This window comes from Carlito syrichta, unplaced genomic scaffold (genome assembly GCF_000164805.1).
Source record: "Carlito syrichta isolate Samal-C Ts95f unplaced genomic scaffold, Tarsius_syrichta-2.0.1 Scaffold287442, whole genome shotgun sequence".
Taxonomy (NCBI): Eukaryota; Metazoa; Chordata; class Mammalia; order Primates; family Tarsiidae; genus Carlito; species Carlito syrichta.
In genome coordinates this window covers 45,344-67,432 of record NW_007231538.1, presented here as the reverse complement: position 1 = coordinate 67,432, position 22,089 = coordinate 45,344, and positions in this window count along the sequence as shown.

Sequence of the window (22,089 nt, the reverse complement as noted above, 5' to 3'; positions counted from 1 at the left end):
GTCCCGAATAATATCAGGATTGAGGGACCCCTGAGGGGGCCACTGATTTTAATTGTCTAAAGGATATGTAGGCCAGTCCTGTGTGCAGAGGCAAATTAGGTGTTTGGGTTTAATATCAGGGGACAGAGAAAAGATAGTGAGATTGTTTAAAAGGCATTTAAGAGGAGAATTGGCCGGCAGGGATGATGAGCCTCCCATGGTGAGACAGGTAGACTAAACAGGGCATCCCCCAAAGAGTTGGCTGTCCAAGAAGTGTGGCTGTGGCAAAGCTTGTCATCACAGGGGTTTGGCACAACCAGGGTCCTCCTGGAGAACCGAGCGGGTCAAGGCACCTTGCAAAAGAATTTTTTTTTTGAGTTGGAGTCTCACTCTGTCATTTAGACTGGAGTGCAGTGGCTGCTCCCGGCCACTGCAGCCTCAACCTGCTGGGCTCCGGCGATCCTTCCACCTCAGCCTTCCAAGTAGCCGGAATTACAGGCATGCGCTACCACACCCAGCTGATTTTTTGATTTATTGTAGAGATGAGGTCTTGCTGCCCAGGTGGGTCTCGAACCCGTGGGATCAGGCAATCCACTCACCTCAGCCTCCCAAAGGCACGGGATTACAGGCTGAGCCACCGAGCCCGGCTGCGCAAGAATTTTTGAACCAGATGGAAAGCACTTGAAAGGGCAGCTGGTGGGAGTGTGTTTGAGATTCCTGCCAGTCGAATAGGGCTTACTGTGGGTCAATAAACGTGGAACATCTGAGGTTTACTGTTGCCTGACAGATATAGGAGTCCTTCAGAATCCACTGTGGGCCAGCAGAAGTGGGACCCCTGGGGTCTGCTGCGCCCGACAACCGTGGGATTCCTTGGGCGGGGAGAGAGAGTTGTGCGAGATCCGCTGCAGGCTAGCAGACTTGGGACCCCTGGGGCCTGCTGCAGCCCAGCAGCTGTGGGAGTTTTAAGGTTTAAGAGATGAAAGAGAAGAGGAGGACTTTATGTCTGCTGTGGCCGTGAAGGCCGAGGCGGGGTGCATTCCCCCTTGCCCTGGGGCCGAAGGGCTGCCAGACGATCAAGGTCATTTCCCCCCAGGGATCCCGGGCAAGTTTCAGGCTTCCGTGTCTGGGGAACTCACCTATCCAATGACCGCTGATGGATGCAGCTCACGCATTCAAAACAATGGGAAGGTCTGGGAGGGCTGGAGTGGCCACTGGCACCAGGTCGGGGATCCCGCCTATGGGAATACACCCGCACAAAGGCAAGGGAGCACCCGATCCAAATCACGGCACCAATGAAAGAAGTTCGGCGCCAGTAACGACTCCTCACCCATTTAAGGTCAAGAGATTTATTAAAGCGGCGGTCACAAGTGAAAAAGGAAAAGGGTCTGTGGAGATAGAGAGAGAGGAAGTGGGAGAGAGGCGGGGAGAGAGCTGCAGAGAGGGAGAGAGTGACAGAGAGAAAGAGAGACCGAGAGAAAGAGATATGCAGGGAGAGGGCTGTATTTACTAGCCTGACAGGGGCTGGAAGGGGCCGTGCTATGTTCCTATTGGAGGAGCTGCATGGGAGCAGGGTGGGGCCAATGCTGTGTTATAGTCCTATTGGACACATAACAAAGCTGGCTACGGATTGAAGGCTTGCAGGTTTGAAATTCGCATGCAAGAAGGTTTGAAATTCGCACGTGCGGGGAATTGTGCTCACAGAAGCCGGGACCTAGGGCCTTTCTTGTCTGGTGTGTCAGCACCATTTTGGGAGCCACCCCTCTGGTCGCTTCCTGCTCCCTTCATCCCCCTTTCTAGCAATTTGTAGTTATTCCTTGAAGAGAAAAATTATGGCTGACTTAGGGTGCAGTCAATTCTAGATAGTAATCTTTGGCTTATTAAAGATGATGTAAACATTGTTTCTCAGTCATCATTTTTCCTTATTTTTTTTATAACATTTTCTTTGCTATACAGATGATTTAAATTTTGGCAAGGCCAAATCCCCTTTCCCTCTATGGTTTTGAGTTTTTTTTTGTGCCTCACACAAGAAGGCTGTTCTTACTTCAATACTATTGAGTCTTTTTCTTTCTCTATTTTCTTCTTAAACTTTCATTTTTTACAATATTTACAACATTTAACTCTTTTATTTTATATATAACACATCTGTAATTTATTTACATCCATGGAGTCATGCAGTGGTCTAACTACATACTTTCCAAATGGTAATCAATGACCAATTTCCACTGTAGTTTTTAATATAATCATTTCTCTTCTTACTTAAACATCACTTTTGTCATGAGCTAAATTTGCATTTGTACACAGTTTATTTCTTTATTCTGTGTACTACTACATTTATGTCAGCTTATTCTGGCACCAGTATGATATAATTTTACTTAAGATAAATGTATAGAACATTTTGATATTTAGTAATATAACTGCCCTCTTCCCTCATCACATGCAGGTTTCTGTAGAAACATTTCTTAGTCTTTCTTGCCTATTTTCTCTTCTGCGTGAATTGCATTTTTTCTTTTATAATTGAGATATTATGGTTGTGTGGGGATCAGCACACAGACATTTCAATTTGTACACAATTCTTAACATACATACTGAGACTTTACCTCATCACTACAATAAATCAAAAAATCAGCCAGGTGTGGTAGCGCATGCCTGTAATTCTGGCTACTTGGAAGGCTGAGGTGGAAGGATCGCCAGAGCCCAGCAGGTCTAGGCTGTGGTGGCCGGGAGCGGCCACTGCACTCCAGTCTGGGTGACAGAGTGAGACTCCAACTCAAAAAAAAAAAAAAAATCCAAGTATTGTAATTCTATTTGAAACAGCTATTCCAGTGATTTTCCACCTTAAAATTTGGAGGCAAATTTTTCTTAAATGGATATCAAGTGCCAACATCTTTAAATGTTGATGACCTATCACATACATCTCAAGGATCCACAGTTTAATAGCATATACACTACATACTCAAATTTTCAATCTTTCACAGCACATTAACAAAGTCAGGAAAACAGGATTACCACAACCAAAGATGTTAAAGAATTCATGCAAGCTGGGTTCGGTGGCTCAGCCTGTAATCCCACGCCTTTGGGAGGCTGAGGTGAGTGGATTGCCTGAACCCGTGGGTTTGAGACCCGCCTGGGCAGTGAGACCTCATCTCTATAATAAATCAAAAAATCAACCGGGCGTGGTAGCGCATGCCTGTAATTCTGGCTACTTGGAAGGCTGAGGCGGAAGGATCGCCGGAGCCCAGCAGGTCGAGGCTGCGGTGGCCAGGAGCGGCCACTGCACTCCAGTCTGGGTGACAGAGTGAGACTCCAACTCAAAAAAAAAAAAAGAATAGGAAAAAAAAAAAGAATCCATGCAATTCTGACAGGGAGTCATGATCAAAAAGTGATTTTCTTTTGGAAACAATTCTGTTAAAAACAACATGGGAATAGAAGTGATTAAAAACTTTCAAGACATTAAATGCAACAGGTCTTTGATTCCATATTATCATTTAGTATATGCTTTTTAATAGAATATAAAACTAACACCTCATCTATGGAATATTAAGCTAGCACCCGACAGTCAAAGCCCCCACAATTCAATATCCCTACTATTTTCTGGTTGTATCAAAAGAAAGCAACCAGCAAATGACTTCCCCTCTTAAAATTAAAATATATATATTTACACTTTAAAAAATAGGACGTGGTGAGATTCTCTCTTTAAAAATGTTTCTAGGGTGACTAAAAACCTTGCATTTAAAAAACAACTGATAAAAATATTTCTCTGGATTGTTCAAGAAGGGAGACAGGAACTGATAAGACAAGATATATAATATTAATCAGACTTTGCATCTTTCTGTCCCACTTCATCAGAGGCTGAACTCCCCTTGGTTTTAGTATCTCTGGTTTAGCTGACAGCTGTGCCCAGTCTCCTCTTGGGGCTCTTCCTTCACCACCCCTTCAGCTTAGCTGATCTTCCTTTTGGGTATCTTGGTGATGAGGAGGGTGCATGCCAAGAACCTTAATACAGCTGGGCTGCCTGGCCATGCTGCTCCTCCTGCCATCCAAGCTCCTATGCGAATTTTAGAATTAGCTTGCCAAGTTCCATAAATAATCCAGCTGTAATTTTTATTGAGGGTTGCTTTGAATTTATAATTTTAAGTGAAGATAATTTATAATTTGATATATTGAAACTTCTTGTCCAGAATCCTAATATATTTCCCCACTTAATTAGATTTTCTAAGTCCTTATGTACTTTATAATTTTTTTTTCATAAAAATATTTCATATTTATTGATATGTATTTGGTTATTTGAAGAGTTTGCTTTGTTGCCTTCTAGCATCCCATATTGCTAATGAGAAGTCTGATACTATTTTGATTACAACTGTTTTTTAGTTACTTTTCTTCTATTGTTTGTAAGTAATACTCTTTTATTATTTTTGATCATTCTTTCTGCATAAATTGAGATCAATGAGAGTTGATTGAATGCCCTGCATTCTCTTAATGCATTTCCTGAATAATAACTGTGATGATTGATCTAGGTACTTTTCTCCTCCCGCCATTGCTGACATTCTTGGAGTCTTTTCCAGCTCTATAACTCACATATAGACAATTGTGCACTAATGATTTGCCACAAAGAAGATATATTCTTTTACTTACAGTTGCCGGCATATCATGGATGATCAGCAAGTATTTTTATATGGAATATTGAATGAGGTTGCTAATATACAGAAGAAGAAATAATTTTGCCTTTTAGCCTATTTTTAAAACTCACTCACATGTTTTACATACAATTGTATGTATTTTTTCTTTTATACCTACTTGGTATAGGTGAATTACTATGTGTCTAGGGATTGGTCTTCTTTGATGTCTTGCAGTGGTTCTCTGTATCTCTTGTGTTTGGCTGGTGAGATGGGAAAAGTTTTCTCAGATAACTTCCTGGAATACTTGCTCCAAGGTATTCTCTGTTTTCCTTTCTTCTTCTGGTATACCAATAAAGTATAGGTTCAGCCTCTTGATATAATCACACATCTGTTGGAGGCTTTGTTCTTTCTTTCTGAGTTTTCTTTCTATGTTTTTTACAGATTGGGTTAATTCCATGTTTTGGTCTTCAAGCTCTGAGATTTTTTTCTCCTGCTTGATTAATTCTGCTTTCCATACTTGTCATCTTGCTATTTATTTCCTGGATAAAGTTTTTTATGGCCAAAATCTCTATTACAAGTTCTTTCAATGCTGCATTTTGTCATTTTTGAGTCTTATTCACTCTTTCTATCCATTCCATAATCCCTGTCTCATTCTGGGGTCAGTCATTGGGACTTCCATTGTTTGGGCTCTGAGGTCTGATTTTTCAGGGGTTTTCTCTCTGTTACACTGGAAATTGGCTGTGATCTTCCATTGATTTTTCCTCTTTTCTTTTCTCTTAATCCTGTTATTCAGTGCCAGTAGGAGGGTTTTGGCTTCTGATGTTTGTTTGGCCCTTTATTCTTCCCTCACTAGGGCTCTGAATTTGCTCTATTTTGAAACAGGATGCTGATCTCTTCAGGGATCTTCATCATCCTTTTCTGGTCTCGCAGCTGAATCCTGGTAGGGGGTGGGGAGTCTGGCACTCAGCACTTGTCCAGTCCCTCCAAAGTTTGTGTTTCCAGGATATTCCCTCTGAATAGCTAACCTGCTAGTCACAGAGATTGGGTCTGTTGCTCTGTGGTGAGCAAGCCAGAGCACTTCCCCGCCCAGTTTTCAAGATGGTGGCAGAGTATCTGTTTCTTCTTCTACAGTGGGGTTCTGCCTCCAGGTCCCTTGCTGAGCTCCCTCGCTGAGCTCCCTCCACAGGCCTTGCTGCAAGTGTCTGGCCAGGCACTGTGGTGGTGAGGCAGAGCCTGGAACCAACAGTCATTCCCAGCAGCTTCTTCTTGGGAAGGGCTTTGCTGATTTTAAAAAATGGTTCTTGACTTCTGTACTCCAGGAAGCACTAGGGACCAAGCAGAGCAACTGCAGTACCAGTCGCTTAACCAAGAGTACCCTGGTCACTTGCTCCCAAGTCCTCACTCAGCCATTCATATACCCACTTACTCATAGACATGTACACAAAACTGACTATACACTTGCTCACACAGGGACTCGCATAGCCTGACTGACTCTGCTACCATTTTCCTTCTCCCAGCCACATTCTTATTTCTAATAATCTTTCCCACAAAGCATCTTTCACTGCTCTTGATAGGTTTATCTAAGTAGTATTTATTAAAATATGTATTTTTAAAGGGAACAAATTTGTTATGTATTATTATAAATTGAGTTATGCATAATTAATTCTGAATAAGTTAAAAAAGAGCTTAAAATAGATAAATCTTTTAAAAATTCAGAATATGAGCTAAAATAAGTTTTTTTAAAAAATTATGGTTTTCCATAAATCCATAGAATTCTTTAAGTATAGAGTCATATAAAGAAATGGCTTAGGAATCAGACAGGTTTTTTTATTTCCAGATATTTGTCAGCTATGAAACCTAGGTTGAGTTAATCTTTAGAGCATCAGTGTTCTCATTTTTAACTGAAAGTAATTAATTTATAAGATTTCATGATAATTAAGAAAATAAGGTATGTAAACATCTAGTACACATGATTTGTCCTATTTTGACTCTTTGAAATGACCATTATTAAATGGCCTGTGAAGCATCTTGAATTTGTGTAATTGAAATTATTGCCTTCAGCTCAAAAATATAGAAATTGTTGCTTGGGCAGTATTTCTGTTCTAAAGTTAAATAATATAATTCCTTCTTTACAGATTTAAAACATCTTTTAATATTTCCTAGAGACATGTTCCACAGCTTGCATTATAGTTAGTTTTTTCTGAACAAATATATCTTATTCTAAAACAACTATTTGGGATTTTACCTCTGTCTTTACAATTCAATTTTACTCATTTTAGAAATAAAAAGTTTCCCCTCTCACTGTCTGTAAGTACAGCATATTTAATAGGAAATAGATGCAATGTCTGGTGAGAACTATTTCATCTTCCCAGCATCAATGTTACCAACTCATCTTCTCACTTCCCCTTACTGTGGGAGTGCTTGTTCTTCCTGCTAATACCAGCCTCTCCAGAAACCCCCATCCTCTCAAAACATTTGTTCTTGCAGTGGTACCCTTGTCACCAATTTCTGCCTGTCTACTTGATCCTGCCTATCAGCATACAGTTATATCTCAGTAATATTTTCACTAATGTTTTCATTAACTCTTCATCTTCCTCTTGAAACTGCTCTTTTACCACTGGCTACTCTGGCTCTCTTTTATCACTGGCTTACTTTTTTTCAGCTTGCATTTTTTCACAAATCAGCCAGATGAGGCTCTTCTTCTTCTCCCTGGAATGGCTATTGTTAAGGACACCAGTTATCTCAGCATGCCAAAGTCATGAATAATTCTCTGTCCTTGTCCAACCCGATGTCTCAGCAGCATGGACACTGTAGATCATGCCTTGTTTTTTAAAAGCACTTTCTAATGACCTGTACTTTTGTGACTCAACATTTTCTGTCTTCCTTCCAACTTGTTGGTTTCTCTTTCACATTCTTTCTTACTACCTTTTCTTCCTATAATGAACTATTAAATTTTTGAATACTTAATCTTTTTTTTCTTATGACTCACATCCAATGTCTAGACACTCACAACTAGTCTTTTTTTTTTAACACTTGTAATCTCTTTCTGTCTCTCTCTCTCTGCCCCCCTTCTTTTTTCTCTCTTCCCTTCTCCCTCTTTAAGCTAATGAATTTTTACTGGGGATCCTTTATTTTTTTTCTTGGCTCTGGACTAGTCACCTGAGATAGAAAGATGAATGAATAACTGATATTCTCTGTTTTCAAGCAATTCATTGTCTATAAGCAAGCATTGGACATATAAAGAAATAATTATAAAGAATTAAACTTGCAGTGATAGGACTATGGGGAGGTATAGAAAGGGTACAAAGGACAGAGTAGGTAACACAGAGTGAGTATGGGGGCAATTTTCTCTCTGATATAGAAATGGCTCACTTCAGTCTAATTCCAAACTCATAACCTGCAAGGAAGAAAATAAACTGAAGATCATGCATAAATTTTTAGTTATGATTTTTCAGGTACAAAAGAAAATGTAACATATGAATAAGAAGCAAGACATTTTATAAATAAATAAAATAATTTAAAACTTCTTTATTTCTTTTTAATTTGATTTTTATTTTAATCAAAGAATTGAATATTAATAATTTTAACAAGTCAAATGGTTCCAAAAGGTCAATTGTGAAAAACAGAGTTCTTTTGTTCCCTTCTCTCTCTATTCCTTTTTCCCAAAGATAACCACTTTCAACTAGTTTAGCTACTTCTTTGGAGTATTTGTATCCATATTGCTAAATAATTGATTTGTTGAAATATTGATATTTTCCTGTTCAAACATCCTATGTGGAGTATGACTTACTCCTTCAGTCTATACACACATCCTTTCCCAATTCTCCGATAAATAATTTTTAATTTGCTCTGTATTCAGTTTTTATATTATTGTGACTATGAAATTTGTTCACAACTAAGCCTTGTAGAATACAATTATTGCATTTCCTTTCTTGTATATTTTTCTTGATTTTAGTAATTAAAATTGGGTTTATTTAATTTTAAAATATCTACTACCAATTCACTCCAAGTTTCTCTGTTAGAAATGTAAATCTCCTCTCTGTGTGCTCAAAGATGTTATGTACCCTATAAATGCAATCTTTGTGGTGATGCATCTTTGGAGCCCTCTACCTCTGCTTAATCAGGACTGGATCCTCTCAGTTGCACAGTTCCTGTCCTGGGATCTCCCTTCACTCTCATTCTGAGGATAATTCTTATCTCTCTTCTGTATTGGCAATTTCTGCACTCCACATTTTTTTCTTTGTTTATATCCCTGATTTGGCAGAGAACATCCATCAGTAGTTTCTTGAGAAAGGATGCATAAATATGTTTTCTGACAGTTTTTCTTTTTCCAACCCTCACAATTAATAGTCTTCCTTTGTTGAGAAAATTAGATTGGGATTAATCTTTCCTTGAGAATACTTAAGTCATTGTTCTATTTTCTACTAGCTTTCAGGGTTGCACTAAGTCATTCTGATTCCTCCTTGACTGGGACTTAATTTTAAAGAAGAAACTCTGGAATTTAATTGATAAGTTAATTCTTTGGGTTTTCTATTTTCTCTTGTGCTGAGCATGCAGTTGACTTTTCAATCCGAAAATTCACATACTTCGGTTCTGGAAATTTTTCATGAATTTTTTCTTTGATTTATTTTCATTAGTTTTCTTTGTTTTATGTTTCTGGGATTCTTATTATTTAGATGTTGCAGCTCCTCAGTTAACTCTCTAATTTCCTTATATCTTCTCCTTTGTTTTCCAACTCTGTCTTTTTAAGCTACTGTTTGAATGATTTCTGCAACTTTATTTTCTATTTTCTCTAGAAGCTTTTGTTTTGTTTTTGTTTTTTTCTGCTATTACCTTTTTAACTTTCAAAAGCTGTCTTTTGTGCAAGAATGTTCCATATTTGTAGTATTCTGTTATTTTTTTTCATGATTGATTATCTTTTCTCATCTATCTGAGAAATACTGATTTTTGGCTTGTTTTCTTTTCCCTTTAATGTCTATATTTCTTTCAATTTCCTTTTTCCTGATGGATTCAATTTCTGTCTGCTATGTCAGAGATTTTCTTCACATTTATGGTGTTTCCAGGCTCACTACTTTTATTGAAGGGTTGAAATGCTGATTCTAAGGATTCTGTGGTTGTGTGTGCATGTGTGAGTATGTATTTGTGTATGGGTCATTTTAGGTCATTTTGTTGTGTCAATCACTCTTCTGTCAGTACCTTTAGTGTTTTCTCTTTCTTGATTGTATTTCCTTGAGAAGACCTTCAATGACCTGTTTGGAAGGTACAAGTCTAGTTAACTCTGTTCTGGGATCTGAGTTGGAGAAGGAATTGGGGACATAACCACTCAATGAATAGAATTTTCACTTATTCTGGTGATTTTTATTTTGGCAGCCCTGCTTCTTACTGTGCCTAGTACCCCCTGGAATCCTACAACTCATCCTATTCAGAGAGAGAATTTTCTGTCTTTTGCTGAGATTGGAGATGTTTACTATCTTCTTTTAAAACAGATTTTCAACCAATCAGCTGTGACTTCACTCCTCCTTTCAGAGGTACTAGAAAACTTCAATTTCTAAACACTTCTGGAATTTTAGATATATACTGGCTAGCTTTTGGGCCTCCCACAAACCAGGGTAGGTTTTCGATTTTTCAGTTTTTGCGAAATCATTTGCCACTCAGTCATCTGATTTCTAGCTTTTAAAATTTTGTTCATGTTGTCTTCTCTCTTCTCTTTTTCCTTGAGGAACTATGACTTTAAAACATTCTTTAATTTTAGAGGACTTTGGGAAGAAAAATGAGGATAAAAATGTGTGTTTAATCTTACATTTTTAACCTACAGTTTATCAATTTTTTCACACAATTTAAAAAGAGGAAAACGTGGCATTCCCAAAAGAGAGAATAAAGTAAAACTGAGGCAGAAGAAAGAAAGCAGTCATTAATAAGACACACATAGGAAGGAAGAAAGAATGAGATCTACACTGAGAAAAGGCAGAAGACCAGAGATGTTCACATCTAAAACAACACTGATTTGATTCATTCATTTATATATCTATTCATATATTCATTCATGCAATGAAAATTTCTCTTGAGCCTTTGTGTTAGGAATCCTGATTCATATTGCAAATACCAAATATGTGAGTTGAAAGTAAATCAGCACTTTTCATTGATAGTAACAATAGCTAACATTTATTGAGCCCCCAAAAGATTTGTAGCCCGGTATTATTTCAACTGAAAAAATATTTATTCAGAATTTACTCAGAGTCAGGCATTGTTCTATGTGATAAAATGTCATTAATTCCATTCTATAAGTGCCTCTAACATGTTGATTTGTGGATTACTCACCTTAATTTGTTGATTACTCACTTTTCACTCCTCTTTGGGTATTTTAAAAATTTTAAGGCCACGGTAGAGTCCAACGATAGGGTCTATTGAATCCATTCATAGGTGAATACATAGTTTTATGCATTTGTATTTGTATACTGGCATGTTTATGTCTATAATGTGACCATAAAGATTTTTCGTGTGTGACTTATAGATATCCATCTCTTAACTTGTAATTGCTTATACAATATTTGAACATTTTTCTTGAAGAGCAAGTAGGTAGAGCTTAATGAAAAGACTTTTAAATACTGAAGTATTTGTGTGACTATATCACTGGAGATTTAGAACAACTTATGTATACAAAATTATGTAATAACAAAAATAGATAACATATATGGAATGTATGTGTCAGCCACTTTTCTAAGTGTTGTACCTATATTAACTCATTTCAACCTCATGATAAAAGGAGACTATATCTTTAGCTGCATTTTATTTTATTTTTAACTTTTAAATTTTTTATTTTATTAATTGTGGTGTACAATTCAGGGTTAGGTATACAAATATTCATTGTGGACATACTCTTGGTGATAAGATGTGTCCCCCACTTCCCTAGGCAGATTTCCACTACTGTCATTCCCACCTCCCCGTCCCCTCCCCCACAGTTTCCTGCTACTGTCAATCCTCTTTTAGAGTATTATGATAGTTGTTCAAGGTCCACTTATTAGTGAGAACATGTGATACTCAGTTCTTTGTTTCTGTGAAAGACCACTCAGTATTATAGACTCTAATTCCACCCAGATTGCTGTGAAGCTCATGATTTTGTTCTTCTTTATAGCTGCATAATGTTCCATTGTGTATATGTACCACATTTTTTTAAATCCACTGCTATCTGCATTTTAGAGATGAGAAATCTGAGACAGTTTCAAAGACAGTTGGATAAGATATTTGTAGAGTATCTATGCCATTTCTTTTATGGAATTGATCCATCTTTTTAGACTGTTGACCCCATGGATGGTCACTGAATGATCATCTGAAAGGCCCCTTAAAAAGACCCCAGAAAACAGCAATGGTGCTTAGCTATGGTCCCTGATAGATTTTTGTTTATTCATTTGTTTTAGGGATAGATTTATACTGATGACTAAGTAGACTTGATAAGCAGGGGAGGATTAATTTTAAAAAAGGAAGGAAAGTTTTAATTTTTAGAATTTTTTTGTTGTTGTTATTGTTTGAGTTGTAGTCTCACTCTGTCTCACAGACTGGAGTACAGTGGCCGCTCCTGGCCACCGCAGCCTTGACCTGCTGGGCTCCTGTGATCCTTCCGCCTCAGCCTCCCAAGTAGCCAGAATTACAGGCATGCGCTACCACGCCCGGCTGATTTTTTGATTTACTTTGGAGATGTCCAAAGTGGGTCTCGAACCCGTGGGCTCAGGCAATCCACTTATCTTAGCCTCTCAAAGGTGCGGGATTACAGGCTGAGCCACCGAGCCCGGCAATTTTTAGAATGTTTAAAGAATAATTTAGAGTATGAGAGCTTCTCAGTCTACATCTCTGCCATTTATTTAAAACAGCCTATCAGTGGATTTTAAAGGGGAAGGATTTGTTCACATTTTTTTTAAACAAAAAGACACTTAAATAATTATTACTGGTGCTCAAAATACTGGTCTAAACTCAGTTTATAAATTAGTTGCTATCATATTCTAATATTGGTTTCTCATAAGGCTTATTAATAACTATGATTTTCAAATGAATACCTCTACCCTGTTGCTCTTGATTTTTACTTGATTTGCTTGTATTTTCACTGTTTAATATAATTAATGATCACGCAGGCTTCTAGCTGCTGATAGTCCATTCAGGTGGCAAATCACAGTGACAAATGCATTACTTTCTATATAAATGAGACAACACAAGTAAGTAATTCATTATAGCTTATTAGACCCTATATGGTTCCAAGAAATCTCTGATTAACCTCTAGTCTTGAAAGACTTTCGAGAATTCTTCCCTTCTTTGGAGATTACTGTATAGAATCAGAATTAATCTGAGTTTGAAATGTAAGTTCATAACTTATTTGGTGCATAAAATATGTGTGGGAAGATTTATTGATGAGTAGTCTCTGCAGTGATGGAGTAATGATTTTTGCATACTCTTGGAAATCTGTCACTCTCTAATATACTAATCTCTGTGTGTATTTAAAATACTTATCTTGGGTTTTCTGGGGTTAAGATCACTCATGTTAGTATTTTCATCTATAAATTACATTGTAGGTTATCTTATTTTTATCACCCAGTGCTCAAGTAGACTTTTAACTAGACTATCCCCAAAAGGATCTAGGATTTTGCATATGCTACGGCACTAAACTCTATAAGTTTTCTTATATAAATCAGATCAGTTTGTAGATCTCTCATCTGTTTTTCTTTTAAACTAGCTTTGTGACCTTGATCAAGATTCTTAGCCTCACCTGTTAGATGGAGATAACTATCTTATAGCATTATATGAAATTAAAATACAGTGAAATTAAGGCAAACAACACATTGTTGGACCGTAGGAATCACTCAATAAACATTGTTATTACTGAATAACTACGAATAAAAAAAACCAATTTACTTTCAACTCATATATTTATTTTGAACACTGAAATATATATAAATAGTTCCTTTTAAATTTTGACCTTGAAGTGCATTCTAGATGTTTATCCTTGCTTTCATGCCGGGTCTCTGTAGTAGGAAGCAGAGATGATCCAACCTAAAAACAAACAAACAGCCTGGAGGGGCTGTGGAATCCAATATGTATGAATCAAGCTCCCATCATTACACAGTTGCAGAGAAAGCTAAAGTTGTCGTTATATAAAAACATTCTTCTATTGAACAAAACTCTTATAAAGTGATTCCCGTCTCTTACAGTTTACATCCCCCTGACCACAGTAATAGCAACTATCCTCATCCATTGTAAAGATAAATATGTAGAAGAGCCTTGCTGAATGTCAGATATTGTAAACATCAGAAGGTTCAATGCAAATGGAGTAGAAATCAATTGCAAAATTAAATCTCAAACTTTGGTGGAAGGAGTTTAGATTTTATAAAATCCATGAAAGTAATTAGTCAAATGCAAAGTTGCTGATAGTTGAAAATATGGTAGACTTAGGCTATTTAACAACTGAAGAGAAACAAAGATGAAATAATGGACTTGAAAATAATGATTTGAATATCAAAGGCTTAAAAGGCTTTTGAGAAAATTAAAGACAATTTCAACTGGTTTTTTTTTTTTTTTGATGAAGCATCTCTTTTCTTGCAAGAATCAAGTATAATTAGTATACTCCTGTTTGGGAAAAAAAAATCATTCTCAAAACACTTTATTGCTTTTATTTCTAACAATTGTGCATAGTTGAAGTTACATCATAAATAAGTGAGGTAAATAAAAGAGGTAATAAAGGAATTTCTATACTTTTCTGGTTTTTTTTTTCTAGCATATAGTTCCAGGCAAAACTTCATTTTCATCTTCATTTTCAATATATTCACATTTTTTTTTAAAAATGGCTTTGTGAAATATCTACTATACTTTAGGTAAGGCATGCATCAAATACAAGCTTCTTACACATTTCTTGAAAACTCTCTGTGTAGTCAGAAACTACTCACTTCCAAATTACTTCATATGGTTTACTTAAACAATTGCTGAGAGTCTGAAAATCAGAAAAAATTAAGATTCAGTGTTTTCTTGTGCTTCGGGATTCATAGGCACCACCTTTTTTTACTTCCAATTTAAATTATTTTCAAATAGTTCTTCACTCCTGCCTAAACATACCAATGAATACTCTAGCAATTATTATGTCACTCACTTCAGAAGAAACATTCCATCAAGCCCAAATTAACTTTTGAAAATATGAAGTTAAACAAAATAAAAACCATGACCAAAACAAACAATCAAACAAACAAACAAACAAACAAACAAACAAAAAATCTTAACACAGAGCAAATTCCTGCTGAGGGGAGAAAAAAATATACTTTATTTGAGAGCAAATTTTACTATTGTCTTGCAAAAATGTCAGTTCCTATCTCTGCTCTAGTCAAGTGTATAAAATAAATCATTGAGAATTTCAAAGTTGATTCTTCCAGTATTGACTGAGGAAAAGGAGAAAATAGCTGTTGTTGCAAAGTTTGTTTAAATTATTCTATAGAAAGGCAATGAAGACAGGAATGCTGAAAGGCTGTGTTGTTTGTTATAAGCTTAGAAATGTTTGTGCATGGAATGCAATGGGTCATTAATCAAGGAAGTGGTGCCTCATAAGGTTTGGAAAATTAACTACTCTATCTGTATGTATGTTCAGTGCAATACTGTCTTGCTCCCTTCAGAATCTGACTTCATAAGCCTCTCCCCTATTTTGCTTTCCCCTATTTTGGTTGCTTCTTTTCTTCCTAAATTCTCTCTCTTAGTCATCCACTCCCATAGCCTTAATTCACACATCTAGGCAGATGACTCTCAAATTTGTATTTATAGCCCACTCTTACCTTTCAAGCTCTATCTCACGTTTCTAACAATGTGCTAGACATTTGCACCTAAATGTACCACCAACAGCTCACATTCAAAGCATCTAAAATTTAACTCAAGTTTTACTTCCACCTCCTCCTTCTGACTTTCCTTTTTTTTTGTAAATGGTAGCCACATTCCTCCAGTCATGTACTCTCAAATCTTACAAAGGACACTCAGATATTCCCTTATCTTTCTTTACATTCCCATTGTTACCAAATCACATGAATCCCTCCTTTAAATAAATTCAGTTCCACAAACCTATTTACTGGACATTTCTAGCTCTGTGCTAGAAACTAAGGGGTAAAAAACAAACATTAACAACAAGACACAAATCTTGTGCTCAAGGACCTTGCAATCTAGTAGTTGAAATAAGATGAGGACAAACTTTATTCTCAGGACAATCAGATTAATTGTTCTGTATCCCATACTCTTGCTTGAAACTCATCAATGCTTGTTTTCTGCACTTTTATATGTAAAATAGCTTAGGTTACCTGATTAGTTTATTGTGTACCAAGAACTATTCTAAACACATTTCACCCATTATTTTACTTAATCCCCATGACCCTATGAGGTAGATATTATTGTTATTCCTCTTACAGATGAGGAAGCAGAGGCATAGAGTAATTAAATACATTGCCCAAGGTCAGAAAGCTTGTAAATGGAAGAGCCAAAAACTAAACCCTGGAGTCTGGCTCTGGAGACCAATCTCTGACCACTATGCCCTATGCCTGCCTCACACCCCTTGTCCCTCTCTTTCCCCAGCCACAGATGACAGGGAGGGACCCTGACCCCAAAATGCCATTCTGTTGGCTGGATGGTCACTTATGATTTGTGCGACTTGACTTGAAGAGATGAACTGAGTCTTGCTGAGTTTTGTTTCTTGAGAATTTGAAATAAGATATGGCAACTACTGTTGTTTACACTGATGCTTGAAATATGGGACTTCTGTTGTCTAATTCTGTTGTATCTTCTGTGGTTTTAAATTGAAAAGTAAAATTGAGATTTAAATGACTTGATTTACACCGTTTAATGTAAGATAATTTTTAGATTCTTTAAAATAAAATTTAAATTCAATTTAAATATGTATGTCAGTATCTGTTTTTCTTTTCAAACATTTTACCTACGTGTTACTCTTTTTGTGATTTTCCTCTGATAGCATGTCAGTGGTTTTTTAGTTTTAGCAAGTAGTGTCTAAAATTTAATATTTGAGGTGTTTTGACACAAATGTGCTATTTTCTTACTAGTTCAAATCTATTAATCCAGAATAGTAACCTTTCTGGGGTTACTCAGTTCCCCTCACTGTTATATGACTTTACCTTTTCTTTTTTATATTTATGCAAACTTCTACCAATTACTTATGTCACAATTATATTAATACTTATTAGAAACACTTCACATTTGTTCAAATTTTATTGACCAATTTCAATTGCCTTTAGATGTCATTTTCTATTTGTTCAAAATTTCACTATTTTGTAGTCCTTTGCAAGAATATTAGCCCTTTTCAATAATGCTAAATTTAAAATTAATTTTTAATAGTTCAATTCAAAATCAGATTTAAATTTAATCAAAATGTAATTGAAATTAAAAATTTAAATTATAAATATCCAAATATTTGAATCAATATAATAAAAACATAGATACTTAAATATCTGTATTAATATTTTAAGTTAAATTTTAAATTAATATTCAACAACATCTAAAAGGAATTAAAATTAACTCAAATAATTCTGCATTAAAATTATTCTATTCTATTCATTTTTTAAAGGAAGAAAACCTTGTAATATGTGACGATATAGATGAAACTTGAGGACATTGTCTTAAGTGAAATAAGCTAACCACAGAAATACAGCCACCCAACTGGCCCCTGCTTCTAGAAAACTGGCTTTTTTGAAATCTGACCACTAGATAAAATAGCCTCCTGAAATTTATTTTAAATTTAAATTGGTCTACACACCAATTTTGCTCCTCTCGGGTCTATTATCCAGAACACAGCCAGAGTTATTATTTCAAAATGTACTCCAGGTTCAATATTTTAAAATATCTTTTGTCTTTTTTTTTTTTGAGTTGGAGTCTCACTCTGTCGCCCAGACTGGAGTGCAGTGGCCGCTCCCGGCCACCGCAGCCTCGACCTGCTGGGCTCCGGCGATCCTTTCGCCTCAGTCTTCCAAGTAGGTGGAACTACAGGCACATGTCTTACAGAGTGTATGCTACCTAGTCCCTGCCTATCTTTTCATTTCTATCCCCTTTCTTGGCCACACTCCTCACGGAGTTCTGGCCTCACATTCATGTTCTTGTTGTTTCTAGAACATGGCAAACTCATTTGCATCTCTAAGCTTTTATGCTTGGTCTTCCCTCTGCCTGTACTACTCTCTCCACAATTCCATTTCACATTATTTGGGTCTTTGCTCAGTTGTCACATCCTTGGGGAAGCCTTGCCGATCATCACATTTTAATAAGACCCATTCTTTGATATTACTTTTTATGCCTTGATCCTATTTTGCCTTCTTCATAGTCATTAATCACCACCTGACATTATAGGTTATATTTATTATTATCTATTTCTTCCACCAAGCTTTATGAAGGCTGAGACTTTGACTTACTCATTTTCATAGCTTATCATCCGCACATAGAAGATACTTAATAAATATTTGATAGCCGGACTGGTGGCGTGCGTCTGCAGTTCCAGCTACTTGGAAGGCTGAGGCAGAAGGATCACCTGAGCCCAGCAGGTCGAGACTACGGTGGCCATGAGTGTGTCACTGCACTCCAGCCTGGGCGACAAGAGTGAGACTCCAACTCAAAAAACAAACTAACAAACAAACAAACATATAAATATTTGTTGAATGAACACATATCAGAAATAAATTTCCTCTTTCTTGATAATGAAACTTCACTGAAAATGGCAATCCTCAAGCTAAGAAATTTATCATTCCTATAGCCATCTCATCAGTGTCCTTATGGTTTTCATGATTTTATAGTTGTTTTCCGCAGCATGTGTACAAAGGAATATTGCTGCTGGTAAAAGTTATACTTAAAGCCTGTATGGAATATAGCAAGACGGTTCAGACAGTTTGATCTCTACTACAAAGACCAATGCTTGATTCCTTGGAAAAGCATTTCTCACAAATAAACAGTCACTGAGCTGGATCATCTTAGTTATTACAGAAAAAGAATAAAAACAACAAGAGACAAGCTAGAGAATTCATTCTAGATCCTAAAAGCTCCCTAAGTCTCACTCTGTCGCCCAGACTGGAGTGCAGTGGCCACTCCCGGCCACCGCAGCCTCGACCTGCTGGGCTCCGGCGATCCTTCTGCCTCAGCCTTCCAAGTAGCCAGAATTATAGGCATGCGCTACCACGCCCAGCTGATTTTTTGATTTATTGTAGAGATGAGATCTCACTGCCCAGGCGGGTCTCGAACCCGCAGGCTCAGGCACTCCACTCACCTCAGCCTCCCAAAGGCGCGGGATTATAGGCTGAGCCACCGAACCCGGCTGGGAGGTGGGTTTTACTAGGAATTAAAAACAACCAACTCAACGAAATCAATAGAATTTTAACATTCTGTGGAATTAGCATAGTTCTGACATGTTAAAAGAGAGGTTTATTTTATATTCTGAGTCATAACAAACAGCATTAAGTAAAATGCATGTGGTTTTTATTGTGTGACCTTCAGGTAATGCAAGACCGATGATGTCACTGTTCTGCTAGGATTTATCCTCACCCTCTAAGCACACACCAGATCTTACCTTCTGTTATAGGGCTCATTTACTGTGCCATAGGAATTTCACCTCCAAAACTCTGGAGAGATTAAGATGCCTCACAGGTCAGAAAAATGTTGAATGGAGCTGTTGATGTAATGTTCGAAGAATCGCCCGGGTACTAGAATGGTGTCTTAACACATCATATTCAAACCTATTTATTTTGTCAGACAATTTTCTTTGGAAGGGGGAAAAAAAAGACTAGCAACAGAAGAACCAATTTGCCTGTGTGTGCATGCAGGCTCACATGCCTGCAGATTGGTGTGGGCGTATGAAAGGGCATGCGGTTACAAAATAGGGACCAGAGAAAGCAAAGACAAATTGAAAATTAAAAACTTGCTATTTGAGATAACAGATTTTGCCTATTTTCAAGCATTTGCATTATTTGTTTATATAATTCCTGGAAGCATATTTTTTCTCTTATACTTCTTATGCTTGCCTTTTATTCCTTGCTCATAACAACAGTGATGATGCCTTGCATTTATTCAGCACATTAACACATTGAGAGCTTTTACAGTATATTATCTCTGCCAAATAACTTAAGGCTCTGTTTGTCCTGATTTCAAGTCAGAAGGCCAACATACGAGGGATTCAGAGTTGAGTTATTTTAGATTTGGCTTCTGTGAGATTTATAAATAAAAAATATTATACGTTGGCTCTTTTACTAATTTGTAGCAGAAAGAGGAGGGAATTTTATACAGCTTTCCTATTCATCCCATGCAAATCGACCAAATTTTTATTCTAAAGAGTTTACAATAAAAGTGATAGCAGTAGTGTTGTTAAATGGATTTATTAGAGAGAGAACAAAAAGGGAATAAGGGGCAGGTAAGCGTTCTGACAAGATGGACAAACAGCAGGAATCTCTCTGCTCGAATGCAGGGTGAGAAGTGATTGCTTTTTCAGATACCTCTCTTTCTTTGCCTGTGGATAACCTGCTCCACCCTCACCCTTCCATCCTCTCTATTAGATGATTTCTAAATGACAATTAAGGGTAGTCCTAAAAAAATTAAGAATTGTGTGAAGATCGAGAATAGCAGTGTAAACCCACTTAGTAATGTTGGTAGTAAGAAAAGATGCAGGATCTTGGTCTGATTATGTTTTGGGGACTTAGTTAATTTTTTCAATGGTAGGGCTCTGCCTGCCTTTGGAGAGGGGAAGCATGGTATTATGTTATAGTGGGCATGGGTTTTGGAATCAGACTGGCTGCAATTTGAAAATGTATTTATATCATCTACTCACTGTATCATATAGAGCGAGTCATTTAATGCTGAATCTATTTCCTTATCTGTAAATGAAGAGAATAAAAGCTGTGTTTAACTGTATTGCAAAAACCAGTAGTATAAGCATAGTGCCCTCAATAAATACTATTTTTACTGTTTCTCTGAATTCTTCTCCATTACACTTTCTATCAGTTTATTCCCAACCCATCCCCCATGTCCACACAAGGTTCTGTTACTCTAGGGCCAATGCTGACTTGACCCTTGGTGAAAGAGGCAGTGATTGTGTTTAGTTGAGGTGAGAAACATACTGGAAACCACTTACTTGACTAACACTGAAATCAAATCTACCAAGATTTTCGTTTTATAAGATCACAATTCATTTCAAACAATTAGAGAAGGGGTATAATGACTAGACCAGGCAACTCTGATTCTTTCCCTCTAAATTTTATCTTTTGCTGTGGGGAGTTTTTATTCCAATAGCGCTTTAATGTTTTTATTCAAAAGTATACCAAGTACCATTTATGCTTTCTAACCTGAGTATTAATATAAGCCCTTTCCTTGATTTACCTTAGCAGATATAAGGCAGGTGATAATTAAAAAAAAAAAAATAGCAAAAGAAAAAAGGAAAAAAGAAAAAAGAAAGGAAAAGAGAAATAAACTCTTAACCTCTACCTTGCCCCCAGCTGTTGAGGAACTTCCATTTGCAACACCAAAGGACTGGAGCACACAGTGGGGCATATTAAAATAGAACCAGAGTGTTGGTTCATTTGCTCCCTAGGGTCCTACATGTTAAGTAAAAAACTGCCCTTGCAGTCCCCCAAAACAATAGGTCTTTTTGGGTAGAAACTGATAAGTCTGTAGGCCTCTCAATGCTCATCAAACAGCATGGAAGAAAGGGTTCTCATAGAAGTTTCTGTGAAATTCACATATTGAGATTTCAAAAACCTTTCACTGGAGACTACCATTTTTGGCCAGGATTGGAAAATGGGGACCATATTTATCATCCTGCCTGAAACAACTAAAAACTCAGTAAAAAATACATGAAGCAACAGTTTTCAAGACATTAGACATCAGGCAATGAATGCGATCTCTGATATCATCAGGCAGGATATGAGTCCTCAGAGATAGGAAACAAGCAAGGTGCTCTCTATTCTTCCCTTGAACACTGCTTTGAGAGAGTTTCTAGTTCATGGTGCAAGAAAGTGAAACCCAGAAGACTCCCTGGGTTGGGGAAACTGAGCTGTGCATGATGGAAGAACAAGGCCGCTGGTATTTGCAGGGCAGAGTGTGATTGAGAAGAGGGTTGCACACAGGGGACCTCAGAGACCTGCAGAGGATCCTCCTTGAGTATCGAGCAGAGAACTGATCAGTGCATGAATATGAGGAAACTACTCAAGGCTGGGGAAAAAAACCACCAAAAAGAGTAAGTGACAGTCCCAGGAGCTCATACAAGGCCAGACTTTATCTCCTTTCTCATCTGCCATACTAGGAAAAAACCATAATTTATGGGACATTGGCTAGGGTAACAAGAAGAAGTTTGTCTCAACAGTGCAGAATAATTAGCCCTAAACTAAACATAACTCTTGTCACATCTAGCAAATAATAAAACAATGCCCAAAGGATAAAACTATTTCCAAGTAAGTTAAGTGTATTAAAAACAAGGTTCAAGAATATTTAAAGAAGTATATTTCACCTGAAA